The following is a 12,041-nucleotide window of genomic DNA, read 5'->3' on the forward strand; positions in this document are numbered from 1 at the left end:
TAAGGTAATGTTCACAATGGAAAATCCCTTATCAAATGGCAAAATCAAAAGCTAAAACACGTCAAAAGAATGAATAACAGCTGTCATATTCCTGAAATGGTACAGACATTTTCTTATGTAGAAAACAGTGGATTAAACCTGGTTTTATAGCTAGCTTAACCACTCACTTGTATGACATTTAGATACATTTCTAGAGGTTACAGGTAAAACATGCAACTTGAGATGCGACTATGACAAAAGAATAGGCATTAACAAAAGATATTAACAGAAAACTTGAAATCAGTTTTATTTTGCATCTAGATGTCACATAATATTTATTCTCAGTTATGTCTGGAAGCATCTGAGAAACTTGATTATACAACATGGTCTGTGTCTAGAATAAAAGTATATTTTTTTTTGTGGCGCTAAGATTCAGCCTTTTCCAATGAATCAACAATAGAACCAAATGAACCTTTTGGTAATACTTGAGGTTTCTGTTCCTGGTTATTAGAACTCAATTACATTGTCAGTGACTGAAGGACATCTTCTATATTTTGTGGAAAAACAGTTGTAATAATTTTGTTCATTATTTCAAGTAATCTATTACAATAAACAGATTTGGAACTTTTAGAATACATATTCTAGGGACTCCTTTCTTCTTCTGAAAAACACCTCATCCTAACTGCTTGTAAAAATTCATAATCTGGAAACTGCTGGATTATTTCTAAAAAAAAGAAAGTATTTTATTTTAAAAACTTAATCAAATATGAGATATAAGCAATTTTTACTAGTTTAAATAATTTTTCATATTGATTGATGCTTACACAAAATTCAAAAGATAGTTTTGTTTCTCTCATGGTTAACTTTTGAGTGCATTATTTATGCACTTTTTATACATCCTTTACAGGACTATTATGGCATACTGTTATCCGTTTGTCTATCCGTCATCAACATGTCTGACATGAACTCAATAAACTGCTGCGCCATGAGTGCATGATACGCCCTTCGTCTTGTGTGTAAGTTTTATGCAATAATCATCAATATTTTCGAGATACAGCGCGACATGTGGAAAAAAAGCTTTTATACCAAAAAACTCAATAACTCTAAAATATAAACATTATTTTTTTGTAAGAATCAAACTAAATTTAATTTTGGACCCTTTGGACCTTAGTGTAGACCTATTTGAAAAACGGGACCCAAAATTGAAAATCGAAATACACAGTTAAATTGGGCTTATCAATGAACCTCAAGAATTAATTTTTTTATAAAATCAAACTAAGTTTAATTTTGGACACTTGGGACCTTATTAATGTAGATCAATTTGAAAACGGTACCTATTATTAAAAACCTAAATAGACAGTTAGATTTGACATATCAAAGAACCCCAATAATTCAATATTTGATAAAATCAAACGAAGGTTAATTTTGGACCCTCAATGGACCAATTTAAAAAAAGGGACTCAAAATCCCAAAACTTAATACATTTTTAGATTCGGCACATTAAAAGAAGCCCCTAAATTCAAGAATAAAACCGCATTGAAATGATTTATAAAAAGTAAGAGAGTCTTGTTTCTCCCTATTGCATAGATATTTCTGATTAAAAGAAAAATTTGTCTCTAATTTTGGCCAATTGATGTTATAATCACTTGTAACCATTAAAATTGGTATTAAGTATAGATTCCTAAATGATTTCGACTGGAACTGGACAGACAACAGATTGTTTATTAGATAAATACCCCCCCCCTTTTTGCCCAAAAAAGGGCGATCCTATATCCTATATATAGCTAGTTTGTGGGGGTTGAGTAAAACGTTTAAACATAATTTTAAAATATTGATTGAGAAACTGTTGTTGTTGATTTACAAGGCAAAACACTTTTTAATCTGTCTGTCTAAATAATACCTGTGATAAAAATTCCATGCTTTTTTAAGAAGTTTCATTCACTTAAATTCTTGTCTGTGTTACATCACTCTGAAAAATAAAAGGTTTCTGATGACTTAATGTTAAATTGCTATTTCCCTTGGTTAATTCTGAGGAATTTGTCAAATAAATCTAGTTTTGAAAAGTTAAAAAAACAACAACAGAGGAATATTTGTAACGACAATAAAACTCAGTTATGGGCACATAAAATATTGACTCTGAGTGATCATGGCTGACCTATATTGTTTACTTATGTGTTCTTTGATCTCTAGTAGATATTTTTCATTGGCAATAATACAGCAAAAAAATAATTTATTTTTGCCAGTAATAGTTTCTAGGGGTTCAATTCTATGCAATCACTTTATGATTATTTTTGATATAACATTTGCTTTCTGTACACCTTTTCATTAACAGTTTGCATTGATAAAATTTCTTTAAATGAATAAAATTGAGAGTGGAAATTTTATTACAATGATTATACAACCTTATGAATAATGGATGTCAGCACTTCTGATTTTACCTTTTAACTGATGAGTTATGGAACTATGTTAATTGGAAAATATCCCTTATGTTAGATGTCTTGGTACTTGTGTTTTATTTTTGTATATTGGCTGTTTTATATTGTTTATATATACTCTGTATATTTATGAATTTCAAGTAGTGAGATTATACTAAAATATTGAATCTGAATATGTCTTGATGTTAGATATATAGCATTGCTCAGCAATTGCATAAAATACAAAGCTAATTATAGTTCATAGTATAAATAGAATTTTCTTAAATGGATTGTTTTGGGGAAATACAGGGATAAATTATTTGCCAAAATTTTTTGGAAGAATAAAAAAATTACTAAAGTGGGTTGATGTGGTCTGATAACATACATCTTCTGTTGTTTCCATCTTTTCTGGATATGTTGGCAGATTCCCTTTTCTTCTTGTTGATTTAACCTTTAAAATAAATTTTAATTAATACTAACAGGATCTAAATACTAACAACATCTATAATAAGCTGAACTATTTGCTTGTACAATGTAATAAAAATTAAAAAGCAAAATATAAATTTAAACAGCAATGAATTCCCTTCATATTCAATCACTGTATCTTACTAAATATACAGTGTATAAGGCATTAGCAGTTTAACAAAATATTTTCTATAATGGAAGTAAATTTATATTTTTGATTATGTAAGAATAATAATTATTTACACAACAATTAAATTGATTCAGCTTATTTAAATGGAGAATAAAAATAAGAATCAGCCATATAAACAGCAAATAAGTTTAAAATGCTTATTTTTTTCATAGACAAAAACATTATTATGATACAGTTATAGTATCATTTGTCAAATAAATTAGGTGCAATTTGTGAAAAGGATAAGACTCTCCAATATATTTTTTTTTCTGGCCTTCCTGACTGTGAATGTAGCAAAAAGTCTATCCTGGTATGTGAAGACTTTGTATGACATACATGTATATCATAATAGAAGTGATAAACATATGCTGAACCTTTTGTGAAGATACAAGGATTACTTTTAAACAATATATTATTACCTCATTTCCCCTTCAAGTACTGCATCATTGACATCTATTCTTATTTTCTTCAGAAACAAAGTACAACATGCTGGAAAAAATGATAGCAATTATTTATAAAACTACATTAAAACATTGAAACAAGTTCTAAGTTAATCTATACAAGTATTGCTGTTCAAGATTTATTAATATTGCATACCAATTATACATTTGTTTAAGTGAAAGGTACTAAACCATTCACAGATGTTCAACAGAGTACTCATTTATTTTCTATCATTATACATTTTTTTCTAGAATATTTTTTTCAATTTAACCTTTTTGGGGAAGCTTGTTATTTACAGCTTCAAAACATTGTTAGAAGATACTCCTTATTTAGGATGTTTTAAAAACCCTATCAAATCTAAGGGTAGGGGAGGAGGGATATTGAATAAACATCTAATCTTGGGTCATGGGGTGTGGAGGGGGATATTGAATGCAAATCAAATATTTATATTCACAACCATGTAAATAGGAGTTTTAAAGTTTTGACAATTTTACAACTAAAGTACTATTTTGAAATAATTACATTAGATGTATGTTTCATTATAATACTTCATTCTGATTGGCTGACTGAACATCACGTGTTATTCCTCAAGCAATTGCATTACTCAATAAAACTTTTCATTCATGATAACACGTGGTCCCACAATAAAGTGCACAGGTGAATTAAATAAAACAATTATAAAACTCGTGTTTTCATGATCATAGCTAAAAAATGTAATTATAAGTGTTGAATGCTTCTGTTTTTTAACTTCATAGGGTTGTAAAAGCGTTGACCGGGCGCACATTTTTTGAATGCTTCCGCGCTTCATACAAAATGTACTTCGGTAAACGCTTTTACACCCCAATGAAGTTACAAAAAGAAGCATTCAATTCTTAAATAAATATCAAATAATTCATTAATTGTGAGAATAATAGATTAAACCATGCATTCACCATTAAGGGGCTTAATAGGGTTTACCAAACAAAGAATAATTAATATGGGTCATTTTCAAAAAATGTCGAATTTTGAAATTGAAAATTTATTTTAAGTTACTTATTCAAATAACCCTCTACATAAGCAAATCAACACAAACAGTACTTTAAGAACAACATATTAAAAGATGCAATCTTAATGATGTCATACAAGAATATCTTGAAACATTTTTTGATCGGTGGTACAATATTTTGTCTATCCTGTTACCATTTTCAAAAGAAATTTTGGGTTATCAAGAAAAGGTTTAGATAAAATGTTAAGCTTGTTTTACGTTACCAATTAGATGGTTTTCAAGAGAATAAACTTCTATATATATTCATTCTGTAAAATAATAGATTATTTGCCAATTTTCTAGGTTGTACTGAAAAATGGCTCTAAAAATTGGTTTTCAAAGGTTGTAAAAATTACCACCAGTAATGCAAGTATAAGATAGCAATTTATATTGTTCGGCCTTTTTTCACCCTTTCAAATAAACCCAACATCAAGTAAATCCCTCATAAGTTAATTTACTTTTCTCTTTATTTCGTTGGTAACAGGAACGTACGTTTCTGATATATCAATATATAAAAGTCTATCCTGTTACCTTTTTGTCTATCCTGTTACCGATATCAGTATTGCACCTGCAAATGCTTAATTGGGAAGATAAAGACGTTATAACCTTAAGATGAGTTCAAACAATGAACTATTTCATTCGTTTTCCACCTACATGTTAAGATAAAAAATTTAACGACGTTTTTGTCTATAATTGTCTATCCTGTTAAAGTAACCATAGCAACCATAGTAACAGGATAGACATAACAGGATAGACAAATTTCTTTGTTTTTGATTGCTGTTGTGAAATAACTACTCCCTTTGGTGAAGTGATTATGGTTTTCTATTGTGAATTTGGTTTCCAATACGTTATTGCACTTTTTACAACCATACTGTTAGTGTAATTAATCAAAATGGTTGGTAACAGCATAGACATGAAAAAAAGTACGCTCCATTTTTTTCACTAAATGTCTTGAAATTTCTTTTCTCTTCACTGTCGTTCAAGAAACGAGGCGTTTTAAATGTAAAGATTCCTTTGCATTTTTGAAATCAACACTGACTGATTCAATATTCATAGGGAGAATAATTTAACGACTGATTTAAGTAGCGGTAACAGGATAGACATGAACCTCCTGTACGCTGATTGAATTTAGTTTGTAGATAATCTGTTACATACAATGATAAAGAAGCTACGATTTTTCGTTAGAATTATAATTAACGTTCTTAAAAAGTCCCTTTTACAGATATCAAGGCGCTCAGAAAATCGGAAAAAAATCTTTTGAAATGTGTTTTTCTGACAATGTACGCACACAAATACCCCCAAAATCGTCCTTAAATGCAGTTTAATCTTATCAACATAGATGTAAGGTGTGTTTATTATTAATGTTCTGAATCACAAATCCGACAAGCTTTCATTTAAACCATTACAACTGAAATTTCCATTAGTAATAAAAAAATTAGCATGGGTGTACTGAAAATTCGACATTTTTTGAAAATGACCCATATAATGCCCAATTTTTGTATTAAAAATAATTATGATTGGAGATAAATAAGACACACATAATTAAAATAGAGAATAATAAGATGCAAAAGTAAGAAGAATAACTGTGGAAAACAAAATAATAAGGTAATACAATATATAAATCACAGAATGAAGGACAAACATTAAACAGAAATCAAATTATTACAGAAATCTAAATTTCAATTATAAAATCATTTTCCTTAGAATTGTACAGAATAAGTATTTGTTTTAAAAATATAGAAAAGTGTAAAAAGTAAATAATACATAAAAATTAGAGAACCCCAATTCTTAAACTCATGGAAGGAGGTAAATTAAATATCTGTTTTGAAACTAATTTAATAACTTTTTCCCCTTAAAAGACATGTTTGAATTGTCTTAGTAATTGAGAATGTTTAACAAATAATCAATGATGAATGATAATCATGAAAATTTAAATATTACATAAACTAATCAAAACTATAAACTGATAAAAGGGTGAAAAGGGGGAGGTCATGTCAAGTTCTTTTTATTTCTACTACTCACATTCTGTTTAGTTAATAATATGATTAAACTCCTTTTCCTTTGGTCCACTTCTTGCTAGTTTAAGGCTAGTTCTGTTAGGTAACGACTTGAGTCCAGACTCCTTGATGTGGTCAATATCTGGATGAAAAAGATTTGTTGGCATAACATGCGACGTGCACAATTTGAATTGGTTTTTTTCCATTTAATTGAAACGGCTGGTAAAAATACAATATTGATGTGAAGATCTAGAGCAACTGGTGGATTTAGACCATTCTCAGACAAGTATTTGGTAGCCTATATGTCATGTATGTACTGCCTGTGTTTCACTGTTTCAGTGTTTTGCAAGAGGTTAAATGAGTTCATCACAATCCACAAACTTTGGAGAGAAACCGCACTCCATAGTATCTACCTTAATACATCTTAGTTTTACCAACATTATGATGGTTTTATCAGTGTCTCCATTTCGTCTGCACTTTATTTTGGGCATTGACCCTTGTACTTTCTGTTGTTCCTTTATGTTTTCAATGAAGAAGAACCATAAAGGGAGATAATTCATAGACACATAGTTGATTTTTTTCAGTTTTCAATCCACATTTTTTTCTTAAATAAAAAAACACATCCCTGAATTTTTTTAAATTTTTAAATAGGGGGTTTATCTTAAAGTTTATGATTTTGGCAATATTTTATATAAACTATCTCGGAAATTTTTTCAAAGCTTGGTGAAATTTGGTTTTCATTTAGATGTCAGAATCACAGTATCTACCTTAATACATCTTATTTTTACCAACATTATGATGGTTTTATCAGTGTCTCCATTTCGTCTGCACTTTATTTTGGGCATTGACCCTTGTACTTTCTGTTGTTCCTTTATGTTTTCAATGAAGAAGAACCATAAGGGGGGATAATTCATAGACACATAGTTGATTTTTTTCAGTTTTCAATCCACATTTTTTTTCTTAAATCAAAAACACCTCCCTGAATTTTTTTAAATTTTTAAATAGGGGGTTTATCTTTATGATTTTGGCAATATTTTCTATAAACTATCTCGGAAATTTTTTCAAAGCTTCAATGAATTTTGGTGAAATTTGGTTTTCATTTAGATGTCAGAATCACCCTCTTCTCCAATAGAAAATCAGCATATGTACACAATTGTCAGCTAAATGTGTGATATATTTTTAGAAAGGCAAAGGTAACAGCTTTTAGATGTAATAATTGTCTGCATCATTTACTGTCAGGATTAAGGGAAAATAAGCATTGATATTTAGGATTTTTTTTAGAATTTTCATTGAAAAAAAAGCCCAAAATTAAAATGGCCACCATTTCCATAGTAACAAAGCCCAAAATCAATTTCTAAAGTGTTAGTTGGTAATTATATTAGTTATGTAGTATGTGTACAAAGAATGGTTAAAATATGTGACATAGGTGTGAACACTAATTTTGGTCCTTACAGAGAATGGCTCTTAAGTGTTCACTTAAACTTAACATTGGCAATACCTTGTCACATATCTATTATGGAATATTCAGTTATTCACTTTTCATTTGTTTGGTTAGGCAGATGACTATTGTCCAATTGTCGTAATTGTTGCTCTTAGATGACGTGATATTCATTGCAAACTCGACATTACCACGCTTGATTTACTGAAAGAAACAATTAATTGCGCAAATCACATCCCACCAGTATTATATACTCATTTCCGTCGTTTTCGTTTTGTTATTATCACCGTAACAGTAATATTCAGTGGCAATATTGTCTACTTGATTTTCTATAAAGAAATGACATTTTCGAGATGAACATCTGGTGCAGAAAAATTGGTACCGTTAATGTTATTACTACCACTGGGTCGATGCCTCTGCTGGTGGACTGTTAGTCCCCGAGGGTATCACCAGCCCAGTAGCCAGTACTCCGGTACTGGCATGAAAATACGGATTTTTTGTGTTATTAAATTTGCTGTTACAAAATGTTAAAAAATATTATAAATTAAGGAATGTATCTCCCTCATGCAAAGCTCTGATTCCTTTCACGGATTTGGCTATACTTTTTTGGAACTTTTGGATTATAGCTCTACATCTTTTATATAAGCTTTGGATTTTACATATTTTGGCCACAAGCATCACTGAAGAGACATTATTTGTCGAAATGCGCATCTGGTGTAGAAAAATTGGTACCGTTAATGTTATTATAGCTGATCATAAGTCATTTTAAATCTAATTTAACGACAGATAGAAGACACAGAATCAGCGTAACATGTATTTATGAAATGCACAGATTAATAGGGCATTTATAATACTGGAATAACTTGGTTAAATGTTTTTGTTTTCCTAAATATATACATGTTGCATTGGGGGTTTTGATCTCCTTCATGTAATTAGTTACAGTTTTTGTTATATGAAACCATAACAGCAAAATAAAAAAAAATCATGAAAAAAGCAAGATGATACATAGGTGACAGGTACAAATCTTTATTCAGACAAAAGACAACAACACATGATGGTAACACTGACTTTAAGACGATCAATAGTCTTCAAAACACTAAAGAAACTACCACAAATCACGTAACAAAGACCAAACATAAACCCCGGAGGTGGTCTCATGCACATGTACCACCATTATAATTCAATCTTTATTAACAGGGACAAACTTATGTAAATTGCCTAACCGTTACAAATACTTTAAACAACAAACTAAGAATTAGTATAGTCGCGTTCTTTAAAATTTGATTCATACGCCTTGGAGAATAATATTGAGACGACCATAATATAGATTCCCTTTGATATATGCAACTATACATATAATTTGACAATTCTGGTTAAATTAGTTTTTGTTTTTTGTTTTAGATTGTTTTTTGTGTTTGTTTCTTACTAACGTAAACGCCATAAACGTCTTTTTTTAGCTCCGCATTTATGCTTTTTTTTGAGGCGGTCAGTTTGTGTTGGTGGAGCAAGCCGAAGTGCCAGTGGGAGACACACGACCTTCGAAAACTGACAATCAATTAGGATTGGAGTCCAGTGAACCCTCACTAACGGGTTACGAACTCACAAACTCAGTGTTGACTGGCTATTGATAAGAATAAGAACTACTATGACCAGTCGGCCATTTTGTAAATTGACTTACCGTAAAAAAAAAAGACAATCGTCTTTTTCCTTCCTATGAACTTTTTGATACAATTAACAGAAATGAAAATAATCTTAATTTGTTACATCCTTGAATGTATTGTTTACGCGTTAAAGAGATAGTATTGAGACAACTCTGCCATCGGATCATAATAAATCATTCAATTATACATGTTGTAACACAATTTTTGTAAATCAGGATTCTTTTTTGGTTATGTTGATTTACTGGTCGACTTTATGTTGTTAAGATAAAAAAACATTGTGATTGACGACTGAAATTGTACGTTTAAGAACACTAATTGTTCTTCAATTTTATACTTCTTTGACTTGATAACTATTTTAACCTGAGCGTCACTGATGACTCTTATGCAAACGAAACGCGCATTTGTCGTATTAGATTATATGCCCGTTATATTTGATACCTATTTGAGTATCCGTGTAATTACTTTTTCATAATTTCTTTTTTATCATTTTTATAAAATATAATTCAAACAAGTTTATGACTTATAAATGTTAGGTTTTTTGTCGTTTATTTGATAATGCAAATATAAATTTTTAATTTCGACTTATCTCTGACTGATGTTTGCATTTTGAAAAAAATATACATATTGTTCACCATTATTTGGCAATGATTATCATTGATTTATAAATATAAGTCATCTTCACTACATAAATATTGTATTGCCATTTGAGATGGTGCACATCAATCTTTCGATCTATCTCAGCCGTTTTGTATTTAAGAATTTAGGTAAAGCCCGACCGTGGTGTACACATCTTATATTCAAGTACCATGAACTGTAGAGTTATATCTATATAAGTTCTTATTGATAAAAGAACTATTTGAAACATCAAAAGCATTTACATGTCTAATTGTTTGAAATTGTTTTAAAACATTGCGTGGTCTAATAATAAAAACATATCATACACAAAAGACAGTGTAATTACATTGTTAATTGGCCAATAATTATTATATCTTGACATAAATCTAACCCACTTTTCGTAAAGAAAATTACTGTTTAACGAAAAGTTAGTGGTATTGAAAGTTTACACGTTGTAAACTGTTGAACTTGTTACAATGCTGTTAGTAATATTCGTATCCATATCATATTCAATGCCTAAGTCAGTACTCAATTAGTTGAAATGGGCCAAGGTAAGCATTAAGATTTGTCCTTTTTTGCAAAATTTAAAATCACAAAATAAAACTTTACTCTTAGGAAATTCCATCGGAAAGTTTCTTCAAATGGCAAAATCAATAGCTCTAACACATCGATGACTGGATAACAACTGTTTTATTCCTGATTTGGACAAGCATTTTCTTGTGTAGAAAATGGTGAATTAAACTTGAATTTATAGATCGATAAACCTCTCACTTGTGTGACAGTAGCATGCATTTTATTGCATTTACACTGATGTGTGAACAAAATAAACAGATATAGTAGGTGAAAAAGTAAAAACACAAAAATACTGAACTCCGGAAAAATTCAAGGAAGAAAAGTCCCAAATCAAATGGCAAAATCGAAAGATCAAACACATCAAACGAATGGATAACAACTGTCATATTCCTGACTTGGTACAGGCATTATTTTTTAAATGTCATAAATAGAGGTACAGCAGTCAACATTGTTTTATAATCTTAATCATTGTAAAAACAATATGTTATAAAGGAGCATAAAGTCAGACGAAAATTAACAAAAATAAAAGACGATATTTTTGATACAAAAATTTACTACAGCACAATAGACCACTTTTGAACGTCGTTTACCCGGTAGAGGGGGTTGCCTGTATCCCTAAACTATTTACGTTTACGTCTAAGTGATCGTTATTACGTAGAATAAACTAGAAAGACTATTTATTTCGTAAAGTACCTTATGACAATTCCCTTTTGATACAGGTGCTGATAATCAATTAAAAGAATTTTATTACCTGAATAAATCATGTAATATAACTATATCATTTTTTTCACCAATCCTCAATAAAGGACCGGAAGTGACTACGTCCCAAAACGCACGAATGATGTTCACTAAAACCATGTTTTTGACTGATTAGAAACTAACTCGAAAGTTGTCTATTACACAATGACGGATATCACGTACAGATCCACGTCATATTACTAAAAAAAAACACAAAAAGGCATTTAGACAAAGCATATTTTCAAACACGAAAGACAAGAAAACAAAATTGTACAATAGAATTTAGACTAAACAGTAAACGTGATATTTATAGAGACAAATAAAAGAATACTATGACACGTAATTAAGATAATAAACAATGTCAGTAAATAAAACCTATTATTCTTTTTCCCCCTTTTGTATGCAGAAGATGTCATTTCCCTTTAATTCGATGACTGGAGAAGCATTTTTTTTATTCTGCATAAACTCCTAAATGAAAAGTAGTTTGCAGTGTATTATTTGAAGGTCAACAATAGAAATGAAATTTA

General features: G+C 29.9%; 1 long non-coding RNA gene across 1 annotated transcript; it reads right to left on the bottom strand.

Annotated features, from left to right (window-relative positions):
* Window positions 1–1,879: 1,879 nt before the first annotated feature.
* LOC143074310 (uncharacterized) lies at window positions 1,880–3,569 on the bottom strand. The gene is made up of 3 exons (XR_012977789.1): window positions 3,447–3,569; window positions 2,779–2,844; window positions 1,880–1,948 (listed from the first exon to the last, which is right to left on the bottom strand). It is a non-coding gene; the product is annotated as an uncharacterized LOC143074310 (long non-coding RNA).
* Between the last annotated feature and the right edge of the window lie 8,472 nt (window positions 3,570–12,041).

The sequence above is a fragment of the Mytilus galloprovincialis genome, chromosome 5, assembly GCF_965363235.1.
Source record: "Mytilus galloprovincialis chromosome 5, xbMytGall1.hap1.1, whole genome shotgun sequence".
In the NCBI taxonomy this organism is placed as follows: domain Eukaryota; kingdom Metazoa; phylum Mollusca; class Bivalvia; order Mytilida; family Mytilidae; genus Mytilus; species Mytilus galloprovincialis.